Source organism: Athene noctua, chromosome 1 (assembly GCF_965140245.1).
Source record: "Athene noctua chromosome 1, bAthNoc1.hap1.1, whole genome shotgun sequence".
Classification (NCBI taxonomy): Eukaryota; Metazoa; Chordata; class Aves; order Strigiformes; family Strigidae; genus Athene; species Athene noctua.
Window position 1 is genome coordinate 80597701 of NC_134037.1, and position 13689 is coordinate 80611389.

The 13689-nt window shown below is 41.2% G+C and overlaps 1 long non-coding RNA gene across 2 annotated transcripts in view; it reads left to right on the forward strand.

Annotated features, from left to right (window-relative positions):
• The window catches only part of LOC141956279 (uncharacterized), a 52878-nt gene that overhangs the window by 23736 nt on the left and 15453 nt on the right, over window positions 1-13689 (forward strand). For both annotated transcript variants that reach the window (XR_012632872.1, XR_012632871.1), the window contains exon 2: window positions 3662-3897. This is a non-coding gene — a long non-coding RNA (uncharacterized LOC141956279). The remainder of the gene's footprint in view (window positions 1-3661; window positions 3898-13689) is intronic.

Below are 13689 nucleotides of genomic sequence, written 5' to 3' on the forward strand. Positions count from 1 at the left end.
AAAAAGCCAGTGTCCACCTTACAAGGACAAAAATGATTCCATGAGACATTTTAATCTCAGTATAGGTCTGCTGGATTATTATCACTTATAATTAGTTCTCTACATGCTGTGACATTCCCTGCTGGCAACTTATTTTTCATCTGTAAAAATACTGAAGAGTTGTAAGACGCAGGAAGGCTTGCCAAGACATCTGTATCAAGGTTGCTAGTATAGACAAGGAGCATGTATCCCACCTGGGAGGTTTGCAGTGTTTAAGTCAGACCCATTCTATCTGCATTATAGCCCCTCCAGGGGTATGGCTATGGCAGTAGTATGGGTTCTTGTTTCAGCACAAGCTTCAACTCTTTATTTTTTGTACAATAATATATATTTTGAATCCTAATGCCTTTTTCACTGTGAGTTGGTGATAAGATTAACTACCAGAGAAAAAGTGCTTTAAATTAAATCCTGTAAATAGTTTTATTTTTTGATGGTTTGCCCTGCTTCTCTTTATACACATCTAAACACCCTCCGAGTCTGGACCAGTTTGTTGCTTCCTGTGTCCTAACACCCAGCACATCAGTTATACCGAGCATTTTGTACCGGTTGAGCCTAACAGCAAAAATATGCACCATGCTGAACCAGCTGAATGTAAATATTATGATAAACAGCTGACATACGAACACCACCACTTGCCAAATACCCCACTAGTCTGGTGGAAAGCTTGCTGGGCTGAAAATGGGGAGATTAGAGTCTGAGAGTTGTTTAAATTCCTGTGTAGTTCTTCACTCACCTTACTGACTTACGCCACACACCTCACCAAGAGGAGAGCTTGAGAAGACCCACGTTCTTTACTTTAGTAATGGTCTTGGTGGTAGTATGGCCAATTGGTTCCCCAGAGGCACAGAAGCTGACAGGACCACGTGCTGACTTGAAGATATGCACAAGCATGTGATGGAGTCGCTCTTAAGGCTTTGCAATAGAAAACAGGTTTTATCTGAGTTTGAGGGTGAGCTCTGATTTTTATTATCTGGCAGAGAGGAGTGCATGTCTTATGAAATGCTAGAAGGTGGGGAGAGGGACTTTGCTCTCTGCTATTTCTTCCCATCCTTTCACTGGTTTGGATGATCAGAGTATGTCCTGCCTCACGCTTAGCTGAACTATTTGTTCTGCTGCCTAAGATAGAAGTTAAACTAAACTAGCATTAGTTACCTTTTTCCTGTTAATTTAAATAGCATCCCACCTCCTTCTAATGCAGAATATGTTTTTCTCCCTCTTTGCTGCTCCCTGAAGGTAGTGGTCGTGTTCTACCTGTGCAGTGGTTCTGCTGCTACCAGGATCAGGCTGCATCTGCTGAGATATTCTTACACATTTCGAATGGCATATGCAAGAAACTTGCCCCCTTTTAATCAGACATGCAGAAAAGCACACTTTTCAATAGCGGAGTGAATTCTCCAAGGCATTTAATGTCAAGGCACGTCAGTCAGACTAATATTAACTCTAATTGACACTCTAATGACTCTTACATTCCTTACCTGCATCCCCTTTCTTGTCTGAGACAGTATAAATAATAAAAATCTCATCACATCAATTCACTGAGTAGCATAAGGGGGTACATTCATCATCATCAGTAATATATGGGTCTGGAGTGCAGAGTTTGACCCAGGTATTGCTCACTGAGTCTGTGATTCAACATTCATTAATACCATCTCTGTATCTACCAGATCATCTGGCAGTACAAGTTTAATCCAGATCAGAAACAAGCCCTCAACTGCATTTCTATTAGGTTAGTAATTGTGTACTTTAGGGAGTCTGTGCCAGCTTGTGCCACAGTCATGACCTGGCAGTCCTGGTGTTGCATTTGCCCTCTTTTTTGGTTGCCTTTGCTTGACTGAGGAACATTGTCCCAGTTGCATTGAGGGGATGTTTGGAGGTGGCATCCAAGGGACCAGCCTTCCAATTTTAAGAACAGCTCATGTGTATTTCCAATGGTGTTCTGCAAAAGGTGTTCAGGGGGAAGCTCAGCACTATGTCCAGCAAAATATTTCCACATCACATTAAGTAGCAGGATTAATCCACACCTAGTTGCAATCCTTACACCTGGGAGAGCTGATTCACTTAGATCCTGTTGTTTAAGTTAAATTTCCTGGTCCCTTGCCTGTTGATAAATAGGGTCAACCTAAGTATTAAGGAAAGAGTTATCCGCCACACACTGCCACTCTGTTTTGGTGAAGAAACTGGACATTCAGCAAAGATAACCCTGGAGCTGATTTATGCTACCCAGAAGAGTCTCTGTTCACACTGTCTGCAGGGAATGAGCACAGATGGATGGTGTGTCAGGGCTTGCTTATATGGTTGTCTCCAGGGTGGGGACACTTGAGAAGAGGTCAATGCCTACCCTGCGCCTCTCTCTGTCCTCTGTTCTGTGTCAGGACCCTGTGGATGGCAATTGCTAGTTTGCTCTGCTGGCCTGGCAAGCTGCACAACACCTTGGTTTCCACAACTCTTGCCTGGCTAAAGCATGCAAAACCATAACATGTGTTATGGAAAGCAGTGAGGTAAATGGAGACAGTGTACTGTGGTGGTCTTTCATGCTCTTGCCTCCCTTTTCAGAAGAGATCAACTGCCTCTAAACATATGGGGTAATAGATGCTACCATGAAGAAACATTGTCTTATTCAAGGGCTGTGCTTATGTCCCAACTTTTAATGCAGTCCAACACCTTTACCCCAAGAGTAGCTAGCAAAACACTTAGTACCACACATTATTGTTATTGGCTTTTTTAGGGCCATCTGAGCAAGTTAATACAAGGTCCTGAAATAATGGTGTGGGATGGTATGACAGACTGTACTATTCCATAGGTTTCCAGTGACGGCCAAGGGCATGGACATGTGTCTTGATGTGTCCATGCCAATACCTGTACTTGGGTCCAGTTAGGATCCAGTTAGGACAAGTGGAAGGTGGATTCTTCCTCTGCAGGTGTAGACAGAGTCATAGAACCACACTGCTCATGCTGTGTGCGAGTGGGTCCAGGCACTAACATGACTGGAAACTGATGCATATTGGCAGCAGGCAAGAAGTACGAGCACAGTTCATGCCTGATGAGTGTGCAAATAGAAGAGGAAGTCCCTGCGTCCAAACCTGCTTACAGAGCAGTGCAGCAATAGCCTGAGACCATGACCTTGGTGTGTAGATGGTATGAAAAGACTATGGGAAGACCAATCAAAGGCCTACAGACAATAAGCCTTGCAGATCTGCTGGGAAAATGTTATCAAACATTAGCACATCTGAATCAGTAGTCTCTTTAGACTGATAAATGGATTCATGTCCTGTGGCTGTCATGTTTTTGACACAGTGCCAGGTACCCAAAATTTCATTTCTAGACTCATGGAACCATGGCCCAGGGGCAATCCAAAATAACTGATCTGGACCCTTTGCATATAAGTAAACTGTTTTACAAGCAGAGATTGGACACCCCATGCCCCTAAAAATCCAAAACATAAGCTAAATGCAGTAATATAAAAGTTAAATGTGAAGCAGATAATTAATCTAAATGCTAAGAGTAAGGAATTTAATATTAATATGGAAACTTAGAAAAGGCTAGGAGATAAAAAGTTGCTACAGCTGATCAGTAGGAAGAACTAAGTCTTCTCACCATCCTTTTTATTTTGGGTGTGTTTCAGAATAACTCATCAGATCATGTATTTAAATGTCAGAAGGCGGCTTCACATCTTTCCTCCCACCTCATAAAAAGGAAGAAAATGGACAAGGAATGGAGATGGTAGTAGGATTTGCAAGTTCGTCCTTGAGCTGCCACACTATAGTTTCGCCATTGTGCTGATTACTGAAGGCTGAATCACCGATAAGTTAATGGCCCTTGCCAAGAACTGCAAACGTTCCAGCCACTGAGAGAACAAAAGTATGCAGCAAAAGCTCACGTCCAACTCTTTGGGTAACGGCATGCCTTGAGTGGGGGAAAGGGGGCTTAAGAAGTGATTTTTCTTCCATGGACTTTCCACTGAGGACTATTAAATAGAAATGCACCTCCTCTTTCTCACGAAAACCCAGAGACAGAAATCACTGGAAGCTGGGAAAGTATTGCAAGAAAATATCACTGCATGCCAGCCCTGTTCTTTCACTCTCCCTAGGCACCTGCCACTGACTCCCATCCAAAGTAACGTGTCAGGCTATGGTGATCCCTGGTCTGATCCAGTGTGGCTGCTTTTCTCTTTCTGAAGCAAGGAAATCCAATTAATTTAACTTTGAGTCATTTTTCATTACCTTTATCCAATTACAGAATCTGGGTCTCATTTATTGTCTCTGAAACAACCAAGACAATCTGTACTTCAGCCTGGCATGTAGTCCAAAGCAGGATAGAAATCAAGAACATTTGGGCTACGCAGCAACATGTGGGGTTTTCAACTCAGTCCAGAATAAATCAGTCTTTGTGGAATTTCACGTTAACATTCATCTGTACATTTCTGGGTATTCTTTGCTGGTTTGTTCATCCTCAAAAATTTAGGTTATGTTTACTTGGCTATGAACCTTTAATTGACCATCACCATTCCATTTGACTCCACTCATTGCACACTTGCGCAAAAGATGGAGTCAGGCTGCTACTGCAAGTCTACTATCTTCCCAGCTGCAGAAAGTTTTAGGAGCAGAAAATCAACTGGCATGGACTTATCAGGAGCTTCTGCAGTATTAAATAAAACAGATGGACTAGAAATGTGCCCTTAAAAAAACCCTCAAAACCCCCAAACCACTAAGTAAACTTGGCAATCTGGCATTGAATAATAAAACCAAGCCATCCTCCAGAAAAACAAGTGTTCACAAATCTAAATGATTATTCCATTCAGAGAACAAAGACAAACAATTGATGAAACCAGTTAACTTTCAAGCTATTAAAACAGAGGTAGGGAAGAATTTAAAAATAAAAAACAGAAAGCAAGGAAGAATGGGGACAGCATCCAGTTAGGCCAGCCTGTCTTACCAGCTATCTGAAAAAATTCAGCAGGGCATCTAGAGGCAAAAGGCTGATGTTTGCCATTTGGAGAGGTGGGAGTTGGCAGTCTTGGTCTACATATTTCAAATGGGCTTTTGTTGGAGATATATATATGTATATATATATATATATACTTCTCCTCAGAGCTTTCTCCAAGGTGTCTCATCTCCAGCTACATTGTACCTTCACTACCAATGCTCTGACCAGCACTCAGATAATGCTTGCCCTGCCTACCTTAGTACATTTAAACTAGACAGGTGTTAACACACCAGGTCTTTGTAATAATCTCAATTTTTTCTGACAATTGTAAAAGATATATCTCTGCCAAGTCAACAGAAAATGTAAACCTGTAGATCAAACCATGAACATAACATAATACGCCAAGAACATCAGGGTTTAAAACCTGGAAAAGGGACATTTCAAAACTGACTCTCTCTCTCTTTAAAATGACATAGGTGAATTGCTGCCTGATGTCTTTAAAGATCCCATCCTTGGGATGGGATGTGCCAGCTGAGATTTTTATTGTGAACAATATTATTTTTGGAGAAGTTGTAAGATAGAAAATTGACCTAAAAGCTAACTTTTTAACTACAGAACAGCTACTACTACTCTATAACATTTTGGCCATTTATCATAGAGCAAGCAATAAAGCAGCTTCTGGAAGCAAACAGCAAAGCAGGTCAATTAATAACTTATAGTCACTTTCTTCTGCAAATGTTTTCCTCCTCTTTTCTTCCATATTAATGTGTCAAGAGTAAATTGTGAAATCTCTGGATTTTTTTTAGAACAGGTTCCCACAACTACATAAGAAATACTTAATTCAGAAGATGCTTAGTGACCAGCTCAAGTGCACTATAATGTTCCCTGGAATGTCTTTCATGTTTCTATGCAAAGCTTGGTTTTGAAGTCACTTTTATTTTATATATAAATATATCTATATAAAATAGATAAACATTATTTATATGATATGTGTGTGTATGTATAAGTATATATTCAAAAAAGAGTTTATATTTTAACACCCTTTGTTACACCTATGAAACTTCATCCTTGACAAATTTTGCAGCATAGTTCCGCCCAATGTTTCTGCAAAGCTTGTGCCTGTTCAGAGAGGACAGGGGCTGAGAGAAATAAAAAATGCAGAATGTCCTCAGGGGCTCACTCCTAGCCATAATTCATGCAGTTTGCTGCAAGTAGAGATGTAATATTTCCCATCTTGGCTCCACCCCAAAGAGTAATGACTTTCCGTTTTCATTCTGTCCTGACCTCGGTTTTGGACACTGAGAAAGCTGAGAGGAAGGTTTCATTTAACTAGTTCCCAGCTTACATAATAATTTTGGAAAACAGTCTCTTCACCAAAAAATTTTACATTTTTTTCCTAAGCTGGCTAGCCCAAACTTGGGTACAAGACTAAGTCTGAGTCATTTCACATCTTTTCTTAGAGCATGTATTTTCTGTCTTCATTTAACAATTTACAAAGTTAATAAATATTCTGAGGAAGAGTAGATCAAACTGTCCCTGTTCTGCGCATTTAGACTTGTGCATATACACATGCATGTGTATGTGCACTGTGTGTGCATATATATGTGTGTGTGTGTGTGTATCTCCATATATACACATATAAATCCCTAAGATAAATAGTAAGTGTGGAAGTATACACAAGACTATATAAAACCCTTGCTCTTACATTGGAAACATAAAACATAACAAAGTCAAGTTTGCATACTAATTTATATCAGAGTGATATTAAAAAATGTATTTGCTTTCTATCTCCTATAAGAAACTTTCGTTATTAAAAATGATTAAAAAATAGTTTGTCGCTGCCCACACCTGCATCTTTATATGGTTGTTAGCCATAAGGTAATATTGGCAAACCGAACCAAACCAAGAAGCGTATCTACTGAAGAAGACTCAAAGGTGAACACAATTCTGCAGTCAAGCAAAATTGCCAGTGCAGGCTTCCCCACCGTTCTCAAAATAAGTGAGGTGTCAGTAAAATTCCAGTTCACACAAGGTCATAATGATTCCTCTCTCAACAAATTACACTGCAGTTTTAAAAGAGGCAAAACAATCCGTGTCCTCCTCTTGAGTGTGCCTGCAGAAGTAAGAGGGTGCTGTGGGTGATGGTGTCCCAGAACACAGATCTTCACAGGCTTTCCCTGGCTCATTCGAACAGTCAGAGCTCATACCACAGAAAGTCAAACCAAGGATTATGTGAAGACCTAAGGAAAATAACTGGCTAGCTCGTCTAAAATTGATCCTGCAGCCTGGATAATTGTAGTGCTATAATAAATAGGCTGCTTTGTTTTCTCATCCAGACTTTGTGTCCATTTGCAAGCTTTGCTGAGCTTTCTGCTGTTACAAGCTTACAAGATTTGCTATCCCACTGGCCCCCATTTGCTTTATTCCTTTGCATGCAGCAAACAGCCTGTAAAATACTAATACCCTGACCGTAGAAAATGTGTGAAATCCAAATAGGTGCAAGTGAAACCACCCTGATAATTGCATATCATAGTAAAAACCCAGTATAATTTAATTTAATGTGATAAGCATGTAAGTCCCAATTTTCCTGACAGTTGCTTATGCAGTGTTTCAGTTTTCTTTTCTTCCTTTAATATTCTTTTTAGGTAAAAAGTTATTTCTGTCAGATCCACAGTGGGTGGATAAAGATCAGTAAAATATACCTACCATTCACAAAAGTGCCAGGCTTTACTTTTATTGAAAAATGTAGTAGTGATGTGTAATAAAAAGCTTTCTCCCTTTGTGGAGGTGGAGAACAGCTAGTAACATTCCAGAAGGCCTTTTTTTTCTGTACTCCTCCTGCATTTTAAGAAGAGATCACATCCATTCTCACTTGCTTTTCAGTTTTGATTGAAGCCAACAGACACAGGCAAGAAATTAAACCTGAATAAATCTGACTCTGCATTGCAAGGTTTGTGTATGTTCTCGGTTTCTCAGGAAGGTACGGGAGCTGTCCCTGACTATGAAGTTGGTCTCCTAAGTAGTCACTGTCAATATATTATGCACATATTAATTATGTTTTATTTACTGGATCCTCTTTATTGTGGTTGCTTGAGGGTTTTTTTTTAATGTTATAAAATATGCTAGTCATATAGCATTGTCACATAAACATTCCCAAAATGATCGTGCCTTTTGGAAGTTCCCAATTCTGCAGTGCTGGCTCCATTAACTTAGCACTACATTTTTCACCAACCTGTTCCATTTTAACTAAATAAGCAGTGGCTCTGCCTGGTCCCAGCTTCTCTGAGGTCTCTCCACACTGCGTGCCTCACAGAGGCACAGGATTCCATACCCAATAACCTGCAGCTAAATATGAATGTCCTTCACATGCTAATGAGGATGCATCCCTATTCACCCCTGCCGCATGGGAGCGCGTCAGGGTCACACAGTGATGGTTGATTTCCAGCGCATCCCATACAGCTGCGCTCAGGTTGAACTCATGGAGATCAGGGCCCCTCTCCTCACACCTCCAGGGGCTCTCTGCAACCATTCCTGACCAAATATCTCTTATTTGGCAGACTTCTTAAAGGCATGTCTAGGAAATATTATCTTTAAGCCAAAAACCACTGATGAAACAAGGAAATTAAGGAGACAAGAGTGTGAAATGAACGTCCTGTCAGTATAACCACTCTTGGTGCCTGCCCTTTCCTAGCCTCAGCGCAGGCAAGCCTGCCTGTTTTATTTGCATAGATGGTGAAAAGCGCTTCTGAGCCAGGGGTCAGCACAAAGCCTATAGATCATTTAAGACCTTGGGCTGGCCTTCTGTGCAGGGGTGAATTTTGCTCAGCCAACATCTTTATTATCTTGAAGTAATCTCCAACCTCTTGGGTTCTGTGCCATGTGGAAAAATACCTCTGCTGGGAGAAAAAACCCTCCCAGTTTATTTGAAAGGTCTAGACTGGATGGAATTTTCTTTTTCCCTAAAATTATCCAGATTATGTATGTTGCATTGTAATTTTGATTGATGTCTGTTAAGATTGTACTTCTGCTTCCACCAGAGTCTGTGGCTAACACTCCCTTGATTGTAGGGAAAGCAAGCCCTTGATCCAGAGGAAGTTAGACCTCCATGGAAAGAAAAACAATCATAAGAAAATTCTAAATTCATATTGATGGTAATAGAAGGGAACAGATCAGATAAAAAATGAATTAAAGGAATGTGAAAGCTTCAGGTCTGTAGGCATTTTACAGAGAATGAATATGTTGTGTCTTTAACACTGTCTTAAATGCTGGAATAGGAAATCAAAGTTTGATCCAACAGTAAATCAGCTGGTTAGCACAAAATATGATGCATTTAAAATCTGGCTTCATAAAAATGTCATTCATTGATGCGGTATAGAGAGACTGCCTGGTCTGTCAAACACCTTCAAGTAGGTCATCTTTTAGGGATTAGTCTAAGTTGCTATCATCTGTTGACATTTCACATGTGACATCATAAGCTTCTTAGAATGAATGAAATTCTGTTTCTTTTTTTTTTAAGGCAAATGATAGCCAAAATCTTGCAAGGCAGAAAGAATTGCAAAATTGGCTAATGATTTTATCTGCCTCATATTTGGAGTATCCACTTTAACAGAATCTAAAGAACCTGTTTGTCAGGAAGTGAATGCATATTTTTTTCTGAAAATTGGACCTTCTCTCTCAAACTAGAAATCAAAACATGGAACATTGTAGGAATGAATAGCACACTGTGGAAATCCCTAGACATCATCTTCCAATTACTACTCTATTATTTGTCAGAAAAAGACCAGCTAAGAAGTTGAATGTGAGTTTGATCCTCTGACTTTCAGTATCAGTTCTGCTACCAATTTCTTGTGTGCCCTTGAGCAAGTTACCTTCTGTTAGGCTTCTCAGAGGTGCTCATTGCTGGCCTCATTCCTTGGGCATTACAGTCTGCTTTGAAATGATCTGTGAAGCTTTCTGTGCCTCAGTGTTACTGTCTGCACAACCGAGGCTCCTACTGCAGAGGAGCACTGTGCACACTGTGGCGGTGTGTATAGCACCATCCCCACCTAAAATGGACCAGTGAGACCTACACAGCAGGACTACAGGGCATTATAATACACTGATGTGTCTTTTCCAGATTATATTTACCCAGACAAAGTAACAGGAATGTCTCTGAGCGGGGCTTTCTAATGGAGTGGCACAAAAGCATAGAGGGGCTACAGCTTATTTTGGTTGCTCCTTTCCTCTTTGTCCCTGCAGTAACTATGGGTCTGGTGTTGGGGACAGAGAGACAAGCAGAACTACACTGGGAAGTGAGATTTCTCTCTGCTACTAATAAGAGAAAACCAGAACAGATTATTCATTTATCATGAATGAGACTAACAGCTCATCTGAATGCATTAAAATAAAATGAGACATTATACGAGAACGTTTATTTTTATTGTAGTGAAGCAGCATCATTTTATTGTATGTTCTAACTACTTAAAGCCATTGTGTTGGCCATCTTGAATACACTTAAGAAAAATATCCTCATGGAATGACCTTCTTTTAAACATCAACTGGAGAAGAAAGCTAGTATCAGTAACAGTACACTAAGTATACTATTTATAAATGTCATTTATTTATACATCCTTTGTATATTTGTGTATTCATTGAGACTTTAATTTCTCAAGAAACTTATCTCTGTATCTTATTTACTTGTCTGGAGTGGCTTCCCTTTTCATACCAGTAAACTAAACATATAATTGTTTAGAAACTCTACGCATTTGCCAAAATATGAACTCATGCGCATGGAAGGGGGCAGAAGTTCAGATTTCAATCTGGCCATGTAGGGCGGCACGTGCTGTCCTAAGCTGTTCTAGTGAAGTTGTTCATCTTAGTTGCTCTCCAGAGGCTCTTTTATTGGGAGAGAAAAAAGATCTGACTGCCAAGAAGGAGGACCATGCTGTCTGCAGAGATGTATCAAGGTTCTAATAGGGAAAACAGAATATTTATTTTCACTTCTTTCTCCCCTTCTTCTGAGAGACTCCGGAAGAGAATATAATCCAAAACCCAGTAACTCTCTGCAGGGCCATATCTTCCACTCCAGGCCATGGCTCTGGCCTTCACTGTGCTGAGCTACTGACTGCCCCCTTTTATTTTCTCTTTCTGTCACTGTAAAGGAGCCCCAAATTCCTGGGTCACAGGCTTCTCCTTTATTTCTGTACTCCTGCAGTCTCTCATCCACCAAACAGCTGTAACCATAACTGCAGGCTGCTTTACAGATACATAAGTATTTTCTTGCACCTTAGACATAACTCATGAGCAATGTGCCGTCATACAGCTCCACAGTGGAACAGGACACAAAACCCCATTTCTTTTTCCTTGGACACACATTCAAATGGCTAGTCACCAACAGAAAAAACTATGGATTCAAGGATTAATAGCTTTTCACCTTTCCCCAAAAGCAAGAAAAATGTTTGTTTACAGCTGTAAAAGCAGAAGAAAAAATGATCTGCTCCTTTTGGTTTTAACTACTCACAAACCATGTGAAATCTGAATTACTAGACAGCACCCTGTAGCTCTCCTGTGCTGTTTAGCACTTGGAAGAACCAGGTTTTCACCAGCCTGGGAGCACCTAGGAGACCCCATTTTCTCCCTTGCTGTCAGTACTTCTAGGGTACAGCACTCTTAGAGTGCTGAATGGTACCCATGCTGGGAGCTTCCCAGTTTGCCATGTAACATGGGACCAATGTCTCTTCAGGCACAGTCAACCCTGTGGTGTACTGGCAAATAAAAAGGTGTCTGCATTATTCCTGCCAGGTACACCTTCTAACATCCCAGCTGGAACTTGTGGTTAGCAGCAGCTCTGCTGCCGACTCACATGGCATGGTTTCAGACTTTCTGTTTTGATCAAGTTGCTCAGTGTAAAATGCCAAAGCATGCTGCTGACCCAGAGTCAACCAGAGCAGGTGGTGAAGCAGAAACGCTGTGACTCCTGTGAGCCAGGGTCTTGAGAAGCTGCTCAGCAGCAGCTGTTTCATGCAGTTTCAAGGGCACATCACAGTAAAGAGCATTACAGAATCTTAGAGCCTGACAGTGCAGCTTCTTTGCCACAGACAGTTCAGCATTCAGGCAGTGTTTCTTAGCACTTCAGAAGTCAACAAACTACAGACAAGCACTCTTGTGAGCATGCACAAGATGTAAAGGAGCCATGCAATGTGAATGGCATGCAAGAAAAGCTCAAGCTAGCTTTCACTCACCCCATCATCTGGATGACCTGGAATAAGCCATTGCAAGGAAACCACGCTGTGAGAAGTCTGCTGCTGCTTCCTTCTGCAGAGGTTTGCTCTTCCCCAGGACATGGCCACGTGTTACGGCTTATATGGTAAATTGCTCCTCAGATTGAGTTTTCTTCCCTTTCTTGGATAATATATCTCATCCTTTCTTCATTCGTTATGGGGCATGGTACATCTGGCCAGGCTCGGGGCACAGAGGGGTTGGAGGAGGTGGGCGCGCTGTGCTCAGGTGCCTGCCTCTGGGCCGGCACGCTTGTGAAGGCAGCAGGCAAACCCCACAGCATGAAAGCGCTGGCTGGGAGGACAGGATGGCATAGGGTGCAGGGTTGCTATTGGCATGTTCTATAAAATCTGTGTCTTTTTGACACATTTCGGGAGATAGCACAACAGACACGCATATGCCACCTAGCACACTTCTGGGAGCCATGGCAGGAATCCAGCGGAGTTACAGATTAAAGCTAAAATGGGATAGGATGTCATCACTCATTTCAAAGATGTGTATCAGGCACTCAGTTCAGGTCCTTTGGGTAAAATCTGTGACTAAAAAAGTTTCTGCAGATAATTTTGTAATTTTTCTTATATTAATGATAATCTGTATTTTATTTTGATCAACAGATATTTCATCTCAGACTAATTATGTCCTCCCTGTGTGCTGTGAGGTACTCCTAGATCCAAACTCAGAAACAGTTCTGGAGAATGCATGCCAGCAGTTTTAGGGAAGAGGTGGAGCGATAATGCAGTTCCAGGGAAATCCAGGCTGTGCTTTCTTGGCCAGTGTCAGTTTGATTGATTTTATATTGAAGGTTTGAACATTTTTTTGTGGGCAAGAGTAGTAAAAAAGGTAGTTGCAATTCTCTGCAGATGTATTGGGGGGGTGGAGAAGAGTCTCTAAATTTGAGCCACAACTCAGCCAGTTATCAGAGCTATACTTTTGCCACAAAGCACTCCAGCCTCTCACTTGCCAGTATCTTCCCGAGGGAGAAAACTGTATGGGCAGCTCTCTTGTCTTCCTCCTCAAGGCATGGCACGAATTCAAAGTGCATCTGAAATCTGATAGAGAATCTCTATGAGGATCCTGACAACCATTCTGGTTTTACACCTCTTTGATGTGCAGAAGTACTCCATCAGCACGCTTTCTCTCCTTGTGCGTCTGTGACTTCCAGACACAAGCAGGTCTGTGGTTCTTCTAGGAGCATCCCACCAAGAGGACAATGTATGTGTTATCCATCCGCTATTATTATTATTATTCCCCATCTTCCAATTCTGCATTGCTATTGATTGATTGTATGCTGTCTGGCTGACTAATAGATAGCCTGTTCACTGCTTTTAATTGATTGAAAGTTCATCATCCTTTGCCCAGTACCCTGAGCAGGTTGCTATTAATTGCCATTTAGTTATTTCACAATACTATTTACTGCTATCTTCCTTCTCAGCTTTTCTCTTTCCCTCTCTTGTCCTTTTTGTCCTCCCT